At 35.3% G+C, this 15390-nt stretch overlaps 1 protein-coding gene across 1 annotated transcript in view; it reads right to left on the bottom strand.

The window, feature by feature from the left end:
• Positions 1–14517, bottom strand: part of LOC309609952 (dol-P-Glc:Glc(2)Man(9)GlcNAc(2)-PP-Dol alpha-1,2-glucosyltransferase) — a 48440-nt gene extending 33923 nt beyond the window's left edge. The window contains exon 1 of the mRNA XM_082352214.1: positions 10510–14517. The gene's annotated coding sequence lies outside the window, so the exon portion shown is untranslated. The remainder of the gene's footprint in view (positions 1–10509) is intronic.
• Between the last annotated feature and the right edge of the window lie 873 nt (positions 14518–15390).

Genomic DNA, 15390 nt, shown 5'->3' with positions numbered 1-15390 from the left:
CCCTTACCCCATCTTGTCCCTCCCCACTTCTCTCTGCCCACTGGTAACCACTAGTTTGTTCTCTGTATCTGTGAATACATTTCTTTTTATGTTAAGTCACTAGTTTGTTTATTTTTTTAGGCTTCACATATAAGCAATAACATACAGTATTTGTCTTTCTCTGTCTGACTTATTTCACTGAACATAATACCCTCCAAAGTCATCTGTGTTTTTGCAAATGGCAAAATTTTATTTATTTTTATGGCTGAGTAGTATTCCGTTGTGTGTGTGTGTGTGTATACATATATATATGTATATATATAAAATCACATTTTTCTTTATCCACTCATCTGTTGATGGACACTTCGGGGGCATGTATCTTTTTGAATTGTGCTTTCATTTTCTTTGGATATATGCACAGGACTGGTATTGCTGGATTACATGGTAGTTCTATTTTAAGTTTTTCGAGGAACTGCTGTACTGTTTCCCACAGTGGCTGCACCAATTTACATTCCCAGCAACAGTGTACAACAGTTCCTTTTCTCCACATCCTCAGCCTTCTTTATATCTTTAGTTGTAGAAGATCTTTTCTGCTAGTGTTCTGGTTTCTCTCATCAGTAGTTGCTCTGTAAATTGTTGTAATTTTGGTGTGCCCATGAAAGGAGATGAACCTAGAGTCTTCCTACTCCACAATCTTGGCCACTCCCCAGAAATTCTTAGTTTCTTTTTTCTACAACATCTTGATTAAAATGTGAGTGACGTATCATAAGTTCACCCATATAGAGTGTATAATTAGTGTCTTTTGGTATGTTCACTGATATGTGCAACCATCACAGTCAACTTTAGAACATTTTCATCACTTGAAAAAGAAACTCCATGCTCTTTACCTTATCCCCTCCCTGTACCCCCACTCCGTTCCACCCCCAACCCTAAGCAAATATTAATGTACTTTGTATCTGAAGATTAACATGTTTTTAAGGTTCATCCACAGTATATCATGTATCAGTATTTCATCCCTTTTTATGGTCAAATAATATTCCATTGTTTATAATGTTTATAATTCCATTGTGGATATACCACATTTTATTTATCTATTCATCAGTTGATGGGTATTTTGCTTGTTTTTACTTTTTGGCTATTCTGATTAATGCTGCTATAAACGTTCAGGTACAATGTTTTCATTTTTCTTGGGTATATAATTAGGAGTGCAATTGCTGAGTCATAGAGTAACTCTGTTTAATCACTTGAGGAATTGCCTATTTCCCAAAGTGGCTTCACCATTTTACATTCCCACCAGCAGTGTATGAGGGTTACAATTGCTCCATATCCTTACCAATATTTACTATTATTATTAGACTTTTTGATTATAGCTATCTTACTGAGTGTGAGGGAATAAATGTTTGAAGAGTGAAGAAATTCATACTTTTAAAACATAATTTATATTCATAGCTTTCTTTTAAAAATGGTGATTCAATCTTTCAACAAGTATTTATTAAGCACTAAGACTGGGAAAAAGCAGTCAACATGATAGTAATAATCCTTCTACTCACGTCCTACAATCTACTATGGTCTCTTATCATTTACCATAGTGTGTATCAACTCATTAGAGTTCATGAATGTCTTTTAAGAGTAAAGGTTTTTCTATAAAAATTTTAAAATTGTTGTTTTTTTAATTTTAACAATATTCTAAAAAATATATAATTATATTCTAAACCAGTGCTTTCCACAGAACTTTCTATGATAATGAAAATGTTCAATATTATGATATCCAATATGGCAGCCACTAGCCACGTGTGGCTATTAAGTAATTTTTTCTTATTGGAGTATAATTGCTTTACAATGTTGTGTTCATTTCTGCTGTAAAATGAAGTGAATCAGCTATATGTATACATAAAGCCTCTCTCTATGGACCTCCCTTCCATACACCCCCATCCCACCCATCTAGGTCATCACAGAGCACTGAGCTGAGCTCCCTGTTCTATACAGCAGGTTCCCACTAGCTATCTATTTTACAGATGGTAGTGTATATATGTCAATCCTAATCTCCCAATTCATCCCAATCTCCTCTTCCCACCCTGTGACTACCTGTCCATTCTCTACATCTGTGTCTCTATTCCTGCTCTGTAAATAGGTTCATCTGTACCATTTTTCTAGATTCCCCATATATGCATTAATATGCAATATTTTTTTTCTCTGTCTGACTTACTTCACTCTGTATGACAGTCTCTAGGTTCATCTATGTCTCTACAAATGACCCAAATTTGTTCCTTTTTATTGCTGAGTAATAATCCATTGTATATATGTACCACAGCTTCTTCATCCATTTATCTGTCAATGGACTTAGCTTGCTTCCATCTCCTGGCTATTGTAAATAGTGCTGCAATGAACATTGGGGTACATGTGACTTTTGAATTATGGTTTTCTCAAGGTATATGCCCAGTAGTGGGATTGTGGGGTCATATGGTAGTTATATTTTTAGTTTTTTAAGGAATCTTCATACTGTTCTCCATAGTGGCTGTATCAATTTACATTCCCACCAACAGTGCATGAGGGTTCCCTTTTCTCCACACCCTCTCCAGCATTTATTGTTTGTAGAGTTTTTGATGACAGCCATTCTGACTGGTGTGAGGTGATACCTCATTGCAGTTTCTATTTGCATTTCTCTGATAATTAGTGATGTTGAGCATCTTTTCATGTGCATCTTGGCCATCTGTATGTCTTCTTTGGGAAAATGTTTATTTAGGTCTTCTACCCATTTTTTGATTGGTTTAGTTGTTTTTTTTTTATTTTTTTGATATTGAGCTGTCTGAGATATTTATATATTCTGGTGATTAATCCTTTATCTGTTGCTTCGTTTGAAAATAGTTTCTCCCATTCTGAGGGTTGTCTTTTCATCCTGTTTATGGTTTCCTTTGTTGTGTGAAAGTTTTTGCTTCATTAGGTCCTATTTGTTTATTTTTGTTTTTATTTTCATTACTCTAGGAAGTGGGTCAAAAAAGATTTTGCTGTGATTTATGTCAAAGAGTATCTATGTTTTCCTCTAAGAGTTTTATAGTGTCCGGTCTTACCCTTAAGTCTTTAATCCATTTTGAGTTTATTTTTGTGTGTGGTGTTAAGGAGTGTTCTAATTTCATTCTTTTACATGTAGCTGTCCAGTTTTTCCAGCACCACTTATTGAAGAGCCTGTCTTTTCTCCATTGTATATTCTTTCCCCCTTTGTCATAGACTAGTTGACCATAGGTGTGTGGATTTATCTCTGGGCTTTCTATCCTGTACCATTGATCATATTTCTGATTTGTGCCAGTGTCCTACTGTCTTGATTACTGTAGTTTTGTAGTATAGTTGAAGTAGGGAAGCCTGATCCCTCTAGCTTCATCTTTTTTTCTCAAGATTTCTTTGGCTATTCAGGGTCTTTTGTGGTTCCATAGAAATTGTAAATTTTTTTTCTAAATCTGTGAAAAATGCCATTGGTAATTTGATAGGGATTACACTGAATCTGTAAATTACTTTGGGGAGTATAGTCATTTTCACATTGTTGATTCTTCCAATCCAAGAACATGGTATTTCTCTCCATCTGTCTGTGTCATCTTTGATTTCTTTCATCAGTGTTTTATAGCTTTCTGAGTACAAATCTTTTTCCTCCTTAGGTAGGTTTATTCCTAGGTATTTTATTCTTTTTGTTGCAATGGTAAATGGGATTGTTTCCTTGATTTCTCTTTCTGATCTTTTGTTGTTAGTGTACAGGAATGCTAGAGATCTCTGTACATTAATTTTGTATTCTACAACTTCACCAAATTCATTGATTAGCTCTAGTAGTTTTCTGGTGGCATCTTTAGGATTTACTATGTATAGTATCATGTCATCTGCAAACAGTGACAGTTTTACTTCTTTTCCAGTTTGTATTCCTTTAATTTTTCTTCTCTGATTGCCATGGCTAGGACTTCCAAGACTATGTTGAATAAGAGTGGCGAGAGAGGACATCCATCCTTGTCTTGTTTGTGATCTTAGAGGAAATATTTTTAGTTTTTCATCATTGTTAATGATGTTTGCTATGAGTTTGTCATATATGGCCTTTATAATGATGAGGTAGGTTCCCTTTATGCCCATTTTCTGGAGAGCTTTTATCGTAAATGGGTGTTGAATTTTGTCAAAACTTTTTCTGCATCTATTGAGATGATCATATGGTTTTTATTCTTCAGTTTGTTAATACGGTGTATCACATTGATTGATTTGCATATATTGAAGAATCCTTGCATCCCTGGGATAAATTCCACTTGATCATGGCATATTCTCCTTTTAATGTATTGCTGGATTCAGTTTGCTAATATTTTGAGAGGATTTTTGTGTCTATATTCATCAGTGATATTGGTGTGTAATTTTCTTTTTCTGTAATATCTTTGTCTAGTTTTGGTATCAGGCTGATGGTGGCCTCGTAGAATGAGCTTAGGAGTGTTCCTTCCTCTGAAATTTTTTGGAAGAGTTTGAGAAGGATGGGTGTTAGCTCTTCTCTAAATGTTTGATAGAATTCGCCTGTGAAGCCATCAGGTCTTGGACTTTTCTTTGTTGGAAGATTTTTAATTGAAGTTTTAATTTCATTACTTGTGACTGGTCTATTCATATTTTCTATTTCCTCCTGGTTCAGTCTTGGAAGGTTGCACCTTTCTAAGAATTTGTCCATTTCTTCTAGGTTATCCATTTATTGGCATATAGTTGCTTGTAGTAGTCTCTTAAGATCCTTTGTATTTCTGCAGTATCAGTTGTAGCTTCTCCTTTTTCATTTTTTATTTTATTGATTCAAGCCCACTCTCTTTTTCTTGATGAGTCTGGTTAAAGATTTATCAATTTTATTTATCTTCTTAAAGAACCAACTTTTAGCTTTATTGATCTTTTCTATTGTTTTCTTCATTTTTATTTCATTTATTTCTGGTCTCATCTTTTTTATTTCTTTCCTTCTATTAACTGAGTTTTGTTTGTTCTTCTTTCTCTAGTTCCTTTAAGTGTAAGGTTAGATTGTTTATTTGAGATTTTTCTTGTTTCTTGAGGTGAGATTGAATTGCTCTGAACTTTCCTCTTAGAACTGCTTTTGCTGTGTCCCATAGGTTTTGGGTCATCTTGTTTTTGTTGTCTTATGTTTCTATGCATTTTTTTATTTCCTCTTTGATTTCTTCAGTGATCTCTTGGTTATTTTGTAGTGAATTGTTTAGCCTCCATATGTTGTGTTTCTTAAAGTTTTTTTTTCTCCTGTAACTGATTTCTAATCTCATAGTGTTGTGGTCAGAAAAGATGTTTGATATGATTTCAATTTTCTTAAATTTACCAAGGCTTGATTTTGTGACCCAGGATCTGATCTATCCTGGAGAATATTTCGTGTGCAATTGAGAAGAAAGTGTAATCTGCTGCTTTGGGGTGGAATGTGCTGTAAATATCAGTTAAGTGTATCTGATCTATTTTGTCATTCAAAGCTTGTGTTTCCTTATTAATTTTCTGTCTGGATGATCTACCCATTGGTGTAAGTGGAGTGTTAAATTCCCCCATAATTACTGTGTTACTGTTGATTTCCCCTTTTATGGCTGTTAGTATTTACCTTATGTATTGAGATGGTGTTATGTTGGGTGCATAAATATTTATATTTGTTATATATTCTTTTTGGATTGATCCCTTAATCATTAAGTAGTGTCCTTCCTGTCTCTTGCAACAGTCTTTATTTTAAAATCTAGATTATCTGATATGAGTATTGCTACTCCAGCTTTCTTTTCACCATTTTGATGGAATATCTTTTTCCATCCCCTCATTTGCAGTCTGTGTGTGTCCCTAGGTCTGAAGTGGGTCTCTTGTAGACAGTATATATATGGATCTTGTTTTTGTATCCATTCAGCCAGTCTGTGGCTTTTGGTTGAAGCATTTAATCCATTTATGTTCAATGTAATTAACAATATGTTTATTCCTGTTACCATTCTCTTAATTGTTTTGGGTTTGTTTTTGTGGGTCTTTTTCTTCTCTTGTGTTTCCTGCCTAGAGAATTTCCTTTAGCATTTGTTGTACAACTGCTTTGGTGGTGCTGAATTCTCTTAGCTTTTTCTTCTCTGAAAAGCTTTTGATTTCTCTGTTGAATCTGAATGAGATCCTTGCTGTGTAGAGTAATCTTGGTTGTAGGTTTTTCCCTTTCATCACTTTAAATATATCCTGTCACTCACTCCCTTCTGGTCTGCAGAGTTTCTGCTGAAAAATCAGCTGATTACCTTATGGGGATTCCCTTGTATGCTATTTGTTGCTTTTCCCTGCTGCCTTTAATATTTCTTCTTTGAATTTGATTTTTGTTAGTGTGATTAATATGTCTTGTGTTTCTCCTTGGGTTTATCCTGTATGGGACTCTCTGCACTTCCTGGACTTGGGTGGTTATTTCCTTTCCCATGTTAGGGAAGTTTTTGACTATAATCTCTTCAAATATCTTCTGAGACCCTTTCTTTTTCTCTTCTTCCTTTGGGGCCCCTATAATTCGAATGTTGGTGCATTTAATGTTTCCCAGATGTCTCTGAGACTGTCCTCATTTCTTTTCATTCTTTTTTCTTTATTCTGCTCCTTGGCAGTTATTTCCACCATTTTATCTTCCAGGTCAATTATTCCTTCTTCTGCCTCAAGTTATTCTGCTGTTGATTTCCTTTAGTGTATTTTTCATTTCGGTTATTGTGTTGTTCATCACTGTTTGTTTGTTCTTTAGTTCTTCTAGGTCCTCATTAAACATTTCTTGTATTTTTTTGATTTCTACCTCTATTCTTTTTCCGAGATTTTGAATCATGTTTACTATCATTACTCTGAATTGTTTTTCAGGTAAGTTGCTTATTTCTCTTCATTTATTTGATCTTGTAGGTTTTTACCTTGCTTCATTGTCTGTAAAATTTTTTGATGGGTGTGGCTTTGTTCCTGTCTTACTGTTGTTAAGCCTGATGTATCCAGTACTGGAGTTTGCAGGCCGTTGGGTGCATCTGGGTCTTGGTGCAGAGATGAGGAACTCTGAGAGAGCTCACACTGATTAATATCCCCTGGGGTATGAGGTTTTCTGTTAGTCCAGCAGTTTAGACTCTGTGTTACCACCACTGTAGCTCAGACTCAGCTACTGGCCTAGGAACCAAGACCCTGCAGGCCACACAGCCCAGCAAAAAAAAAGCAACAAATGAGAAGGAACAGAACAATAACAAAAAATTAAAAATAAAATAAAATTAGAAAAATAAAATATATTAGAAAAAATAAAAATAAAAATGAAACAACAACAACAAACCAAAACAGAGTCACAACAGCAAAAAAAAAAAAAAGAAAGAAAGAAAACAAAGCTGGAAAAGGCCTTGGCAGTGGGGGTAGGTGGAGAGGGGAGCATGGCTTAGGCTTAGGACCTGTGTGGCTGGAAAAGAACTTTGTGTGGGGGGCGGGGTTTAGGCTCAGGTACCGCATGACTGGAGGGGGCGCTAGTGGGTGGGGGAGATGCTGGCCATGTTCCCCTCAGATCCCTCAATCCCCCAAAGGTCTCTCCCTGTCCCCATTGATTCCCTCACAGTGAGTGGGCCCTTCTGAGTGTGGGAACCCCTCCCCCTGCTGCCCCTCGGGGCACCAGTCCCATCCCACCTCCAATTTCCATCCCCCCCTTGCCCCCCATGTCCTACCCGGTCATGCAGAGATTCTTCCCATCCCTTAGATGTCTGAGGTCCCCCACCAGAACTTGGTAGGTGCCCCACTTGTGAGAAGATGTGAACTCTGCATCCTTCTACTCTACCATCTTGACTCTGCCCCCACTATTAAGTATTAAAATGGAACTAGTGTGCCTGATGAGCTGAGACTTTTAATTTTATTTAAAATAATTTGTTACAATTTAAATATTAAAAGTAAAATATGAAAATATGAAATATAAATAAATTAAACGTGAATAAATGTGGTGAATAGCTACTATACTGGAACGTGTATTTCTAGATGCTCTCAGAGTTGAACACTGCCATTTGGACTTTAGTGCTTTTGTTTGTTTACATGTTTATAATCAGGCTTGACCATGTGAAACCTAAATGTTAAAATGGTCTCCCATTCTATTAATTAAAACTTCCAAATAATTTAAATTTTGAAAAACAGTAAGTTTTCAGGCATCATGAAGCTATCATAAATAAGAATGCCTTACCAAAAAGTGCCAATGCATAGTAGCAAGTATGTGATTCAGGTTACAATACTTTTTAAATTTCTATTAAAATAGCATTAGTTCCCAAATTAAATTGGTATCAATAAGTTGAATTATATGAACTTTTAATATTGATTATTTAATTTGTATATTTGTTTTGTACATGTGTATTAGAGTTATAAGTAAGAAGAGTTTATCTAGCTTTACGATGCCCCTATTTTAATAAATGTAATTTTTTTTATTACTTTAAAAGAATTTTTTAAAAACCTATTTATTAATTTATTTATTTTTGGTGGTGTTGGGTCTTTGTTGCTGCACATGGGCTTTCTCTAGTTACGGTGAGCAGGGGCTACTCTTCATTGAGGTGTGTGCAGTCTTCTCATTGTGGTGGCTTCTCTTGTTGTGGAGCATGGGCCTTAGAGCCCAGGCTTAGTAGTTGTGGTGCATGGGCTTAGTTGTTATGTGGCATGTGAGATCTTCCCAGACCAGGGTTCAAACCTGTCTCCACTGCATTGGCAGGTGGATTCTTAACCACTGTGCCACCAGGGAAGCCCAATAAATATAACTTAAATATTCTATCAATACTGAAGACACCATTTTTTTCCCTGAAAAGGTATCATTAATTGCTTAAATTTTAGAAACACCAGTATAGCAAATTATCTATGGTCAGTATGTCAACCATTGTCCAAATAGCTTTATGTATGTTCCTACTTTATTCCCACAAACACCTTATAAGGTAAATACAACTATGATCACAATTTTATAGCTTGGGAAGCAAAAGCTTACAACTTTAGCAACCTATTTGAAATCTTATAATTAATAAATGGTGGATTCAACATATAAATCCATACAACTTTTCCTCCAGAATAGCATATCTGACGTGTTAGGCAGAATACTGGCTTCCCCAAAAGGTATCCTCTTCTTATTCTCTGAAACCTGTGACTATGTTGCCTTACATGGTACTTTGCAGATCTGATTAAGTTGGGGATTTTAAAATGGATCCTGGATTATATAGTAGGCCCAATGTAAACACAAAGGTTTTTATAAAAAGGAGGGAGGAAAGTCACAGTGAGACAAGGAAATGTGATAAATGGAAGTAGAGTTCAGAGGGATGTAAGAAAGGAACAACAAACCAAGTAACTCAGGTGGACTCTAGAAACTGGAAAAGTCAAGGGAACGGATTCTTTCCTAAAGTCCCCAGAAAGAATGAAATCCTGCTGACACCTTGATTTTAGCCCTGTGAAACCCATTTTAAACTTCTGAACTTCAAAATTGTAGGATAATTCGTTTATGTTGTCTTAAACCATTGTTTGTGGTAATGTATTGCAGCAGCATTAGGAAATCAATACAACAAGCTTATTTAAACAATGCCTATAGAGAACAGCATCCTTAATAGCTTAGGGTATTTTTATGCCTCTCAGCCCAACCACTTCCTTCCAGTGGCAATAAAGGAGAATTCCATTCAACCACATTTACACTGAAAGAATTTCTGATAAATGTATTCTTCTCCCTCTCATTACATTTTCAGTGATGGTTGATGGCCAATTAATTAATAGGTTATTAATGAATATTAAATTATTATACTGTATGTACCCTTGAAAGCATTTAGTTTAACCACCCCATAATCTGGCTCAACATCGACTTAAGTTTCTATTAGAAACTGGAACAAAATTAAATAAACACATTTGGTCTGGACAATCTAATATTTCTTAAAAAGAAGTGTTTTCAGAATTAACCACTGGTGATATTTGTTTCTCTCCTTTACTAACACTGGAAATTCTTGTCATTTTCCACAAATTAATCAGTTTTACTTTGCAAAGCAGAGATTACAAAGTTCTGGGGTGGAAAGTGGAAGAAGCTAAAGAGAAGGGGTAGATTACTGTATTTAAAAAAAATAATGCTTGTGAAAGTGCTAAAAAAGACAAAAACTGCTGATAGAAGGTACTATATTGGGCAAAGCTGTCATTCAGAATGAAGGAGAGATAGCCTTTTTCAGACAGTCAAAAGCAGAGGGAGTTCATCAACACTAGACCAGTCTTACAAGAAATGCTAAAGGGAGTTCTTCAGGTTGAAATGAAAGGACACTAATTAATAACAAGAAAACATATGAAAGTATAAACTCATGGGTAATGGTAAGTATATAGTCAAATTCAGGATACTCTAATATAATGCTGTCACAAATTACAAATAACTCTAGTATAAAAATTAAAAGACAAAACTGTTAAAATTACTATAGATGCAATACTTTTTTAAAAAATTTTTATTTTATTTATTTATTTATTTATGGCTGTGTTGGGTCTTCGTTTCTGTGCGAGGGCTTTCTCTAGTTGCGGCGAGCAGGGGCCACTCTTCATCGCGGTGCGCAGGCCTCTCACTATCACGGTCTCTCTTGTTGCGGAGCACAGGCTCCAGACGCGCAGGCTCAGCAATTGTGGTTCACGGGCTCAATTGCTCCGCAGCATGTGGGATCCTCCCAGACCAGGGCTCGAACCCGTGTACCCTGCATTGGCAGGCAGATTCTCAACCACTGCGCCACCAGGGAAGCCCCTGCAATACTTTTTAAACTTAATGTTTTTTATGTTATTGAAGTTATTATCAGTTTAACACAAAATGTTATAGCTATCAGATATTTTATGTAAGTCTCAAGGTAGCCATGAGAAAAACCCTCTAGTAGTTACATAAAGAGCAAGAGAACGAAATCAAAGCATACTCCTACAAAACATCATCAAATCACAAAGGAAAAAAGGGAAAAAGGAACTACTATAAAACAGGCAGAAAACAATTAATAAAATGGCAACAGTAAGTCCTTACCTATCAAAAATTACTTTAAATATAAATGAATTAAATTTTCCAGCCATAAAACATAGAGTGGCTGAATGGATCAAAAAACAACCAAACAAGAAACAAGACCCAACAATATGCTGCCTACAGGGGCATACAGTATTGTGCTGGCATTAAAAACAAGCATATAGACCAATGGAACAGAATCAAGAGCCCAGTAATAAATCCACACATCTATGGTCACCTGATTTTTGACAAGGCTATCAAGAGCACACAGTGGTGAAAGGATAGTCCCTTTAATAAGTGGTGTTGAGAAAAATGGATATCCACATGCAGAAGAATTAAATTTGACCCTTATGTTACACCATACACAAAAAAACTCAAAATGGATTAAAGTCTTAAATCTAATACCAGAAACTGGAAGACAACATAAGGAAAGACTTGCTGATATTGGTCTGGACAAAGATGTTTTGGATATGACTCCAAAAGCACAGGCAACAAAAGCAAAAATAAATGGGATTGCATCAAAGTAAAAATCTTCTTCAAGGTGAATGAAGAGTATTGTTGAAGTATTGAAGGCAACTTACAGAATGGGAAGAAATATTTAAAAACCATTTATCTAATAAAGAATGGGTTAATATCAAAAAGGTATAAGGAACTCAAACAACCTAATAGCAAAAAACAAAATCAAACAAACAAAAACTTGATTAAAAATGGGCTAAGGACCAAATAGGTATTTCTCAAAAGAAGACATACAAATGGTCAGCAGGTATATTAAAAAGGTTCTCAACATAACTTATCATGAGGGAGAAGCAAATCAAGACCACAATGAGATATCACCTCATACTTGTTAGAATGGTTATTATCGGAAAGAGAAAAGAAAACAAGTGTTGGTGAGAATGTGGAGAAAAGGAAACAAATGTAAAATTTGTTCGCTTGTTGGCACAAATGTAAAATTGTGCAGCTGTTACGGAAAACAGTATGGAGGTTTCTCAAAAAGTTAGAGGTAGAAAAATCATATGATCCAGCAATCCCTTTTCTGGGTATATATCCAAAAGAAATAAAATAGGTATTTTGATGAGATATCTGTGCCCCCATGTTCATTGTAGAATTATTCACAATACCAAGATATGGAAACAACCTATATGTTTGTTGACAGATGAATGGATAAAGAAGATGTGAGATACACACACACACAGTGGGATATAATGCAGCCTTTAAAAAGAAGGAAATCTTACTATTCGTGATACCACAGATAAAATTAGAAGATATTATACTACGTGAAATAAGCCAAACACAGAAAGTCAAATCTTGCATGATAACACTTATATGTGGAATCTTAAAAAGTTGAATTCATAAAAGTAGAGAGTAGAATGTTAGTGCCGGGTTTGGGAGGGTGGAGAAAATGGAGAGATGTTGGTCAAAGAGTTCAAAGTTTCATTTATGCAAGATGAATAATTTCTAGGGATCTAATGTTCTAGGCTAATAGTAGAGTGGTCCCTCAATATCTGCAGGGAGATTGATTCCAGGATCCCCAGATAACAAAATCCATGGATGCTCAAGTTCTTTATATAAGATAGCAAAGTACCATGGGCTCTCTGTATTCATGCGTTATGCATATGGGGATATGGAGGGCCAACTCTACTGTATTTTATACTTGAAATTTGCCGAGAAAGTTGATCTTAAATGTTCTCGCCACACACAAACACAAGAAATCATAACTTTGATAGGTGATGGAGGTGATGCTAATTAGCTTGACTGTGGTAATCATTTCACAATGTTGTATGTTTATATCAAAAGCTCATCTTGCACACCTTAAATATATCCAATAACAATTATTCATACCACTCATAGGTTGCTGTAGAATTTTAATGTTGATATAAGCATCATGGATAATGACTCAATTATATATATGAAATGGTTGAAAAAAATTAAAAAACCCAAACATTTAATACCCCCAAAGTAATGCTCTGTGCATCAAATGTGCTAATTCATGTTTTATTGGGGGTGGGGAAGTGACATCTTCTGTCACATATATTTATCGATAGTTCAGCAAATGGTGTAATCACGCTATTTGTCTCATGATGGTTCTATTTTCTGTTTTTTAAGGATCAGGAGAGAAAAAGATAGGTGACTGCCTTTTCACAGACTCCAAATTTTAATTTGTCTCTAAGGTATAAGTTTTAAGAAAAGAAAAGAAATCTGGATTTATAAATTGTAAATATAAATACATATATAATCAAAAACTACCTTTATTTGAATGTATTCAAATAGTCAGGGAAATAATAGAACTTATACATATGAAAGTACCAAATTTACAAAGCTGAAGAGTATGGGTTTGATATTTACATAAAACCTGCACAGATTGGTACAGCAGCTATAGATGACCATCTTACAACTGGAAAAATTCGGTCTAGAAAGTTCAACATATAAAGTGATGCAGATGGTAAAGTGGAAAATCTATGAGTTGAACCTAGTTCTTGGCATTTCCTTCACCAAGATTGCTTTTTTGATTCATTAGTGAGTGAGTCTGTAAATGAAGTAAGTGCTCCTAACACCAAGGTCATTAGAATCATCCACCTGGAGAAATAGCTGACTTCATTATAGAACTTTGGGTAGAATATTAGGGAAGGTTAGGGAAGGAAACTAACATTTATTGTGCTAGAACTTAGAGGTCATAAGTATAAATATTAAGTTAGCATATAGATTAGTTTATTCATTAAATTTTTATTTCCATCGTTAAATATTTTTCGTATTTGAACTTTCTGTATAACTTGTAACTGGCCATTCATTTTTATGTTTTGGAGTCCTTTCTGGCTACTGGTGACAGATGAATTGTCTAATATAATGCTTTGTGATGGGTGCTAGGCATTTGCATACTCTCTGATTTAATCTTTATAACAATACTCTGAGTTGCACATTATTTTTCCACAAGAATCCAAGACTCAGAGATCAAATATTTTGCCTAAGTTTATATTAAGTGGCCAAAAAGTTCGTTCGGGTTTTCCATAACCTGGAAAAGCCTGAACGAACTTTTTGGCCCACAAACAACGAAGAGGTGGTCCAATCACAGCTATTGTTTCTGCGATCATATTGCCTACCACTAAATTTGAATTGCATTGCAGACCTTCCTTTTTTTTTAAATTAGTAATAAGTACATTTAGAAAATTAAACAAAAAATAAAGTGAAAACAAATGGGCAATAATTAAATCATGTACTTCCCACATGTAAAATACATTCTATCCCAACATCCCCAAAGTCTTATTAACCCATTCCAGCATCAACCACTTTGAAAATCTTATCTAAGAATAATTAACTCAAAAGCAAAATATCCCAAATATCATATAATAAGTCACATAATTCAAGTATGGGTGAGACTCTAAGTATACTTAATCCTGAGGCAAAATTTCTATCCATTTGTGTACCTATGAAACGAATAAACCTATTGCCATCTCCCTGCGTTCAAATTTCCCTCTTTTTTTTCTTAACATCTTTATTGGAGTATTATTGCTTTACAATGGTGTGTTAGTTTCTGCTTTATAACAAAGTGAATCAGTTATACATATACATATGTTCCCATATCTCTTCCCTCTTGCATCTCCCTCCCTCCCTCCCTCCCTCTCCCACCCCTCTAGGTGGTCACAAAGCACAGAGCTGATCTCCATGTGCTATGCAGCTGCTTCCCACTAGCTATCTATTTTACATTTGGTAGTGTATTTATGTCCATGCCACTCTCTCACTTTGTCACATCTTCTCCTTCCCCCTCCCCCTATCCTCAAGTCCATTCTCTAGTAGGGCTGTGTCTTTATTCCCGCCTTGCCACTAGGTTCTTCATGACCTTTTTTTTTTCCCCTTAGATTCCGTATATATGTGTTAGCATACTGTATTTGTTTTTCTCTTTCTGACTTACTTCACTCTCTCTGACAGATTCTAACTCCATCTACCTCACTACAAATAACTCCATTTCGTTTCTTTTTATGGCTGAGTAATATTCCATTGTATATATGTGCAACATCTTCTTTATCCATTCATCCAATGATGGACACTTTGATTGCTTCCATGTCCTGGCTATTGTAAATAGAGCTGCAATGAACATTTTGGTACATGATTCTTTTTGAATTATGGTTTTCTCAGGGTATATGCCCAGTAGGGGGATTGCTGGGTCGTATGGTAATTCTATTTTTAGTATTTTAAGGAACCTCTATACTCTTCTCCATAGTGGCTGTATCAATTTACATTCCCAGCAACAGTGCAAGAGGGTTCCCTTTTCTCCACACCCTCTCCAGCATTTATTGTTTCTAGATTTTTTGATGATGGCCATTCTGACTGGTGTGAGGTGATATCTCATTGTAGTTTTGATTTGCATTTCTCTAATGATTAATGATGTTGAGCATTCTTTCATGTTTTAGTTGGCAATCTGTATATCTTCTTTGGAGAAATGTCTATTTAGGTCTTCTGTCCATTTTTGGATTGGG

This window comes from Balaenoptera borealis (genome assembly GCF_965194805.1).
Source record: "Balaenoptera borealis genome assembly, chromosome: 13".
Lineage (NCBI taxonomy): Eukaryota > Metazoa > Chordata > Mammalia > Artiodactyla > Balaenopteridae > Balaenoptera > Balaenoptera borealis.
Note: the sequence above shows the minus strand (reverse complement) of the source record. Positions and strands in the feature narration are given on the sequence as shown.